At 71.6% G+C, this 211-nt stretch overlaps 1 protein-coding gene across 1 annotated transcript in view; it reads left to right on the forward strand.

The window, feature by feature from the left end:
* Positions 1 to 211, forward strand: part of NOP56 (NOP56 ribonucleoprotein) — a gene marked incomplete at its 5' end in the record, with an annotated part of 5,559 nt that overhangs the window by 1,437 nt on the left and 3,911 nt on the right. The gene's annotated exons all lie outside the window — the stretch shown is intronic.

Consider the following 211-nt stretch of genomic DNA (forward strand, 5'->3'; position numbering starts at 1 on the left):
GGCGGCAGGAGCGCCGGCGGTCGCCATTGGAAGGAGGGGAGGAAGGGGCGGGAGGCCGCGGCACTTTCTAGGCCTGATTGGTACAGGCGGCAAAGAGAGGCGGGGCCGCCCGCGCCTCTACCTGATTGGCTGGGGGCGGATCCGTCGCGGACAGCATGCGCTGATTGGTCGCGGACTGGTGGGGCGGGCTTCCGGCGGGGGGCTGCCAGTT

This window comes from Haliaeetus leucocephalus, unplaced genomic scaffold, assembly GCF_000737465.1.
Source record: "Haliaeetus leucocephalus isolate CR32 unplaced genomic scaffold, Haliaeetus_leucocephalus-4.0 Scaffold245, whole genome shotgun sequence".
Classification (NCBI taxonomy): Eukaryota; Metazoa; Chordata; class Aves; order Accipitriformes; family Accipitridae; genus Haliaeetus; species Haliaeetus leucocephalus.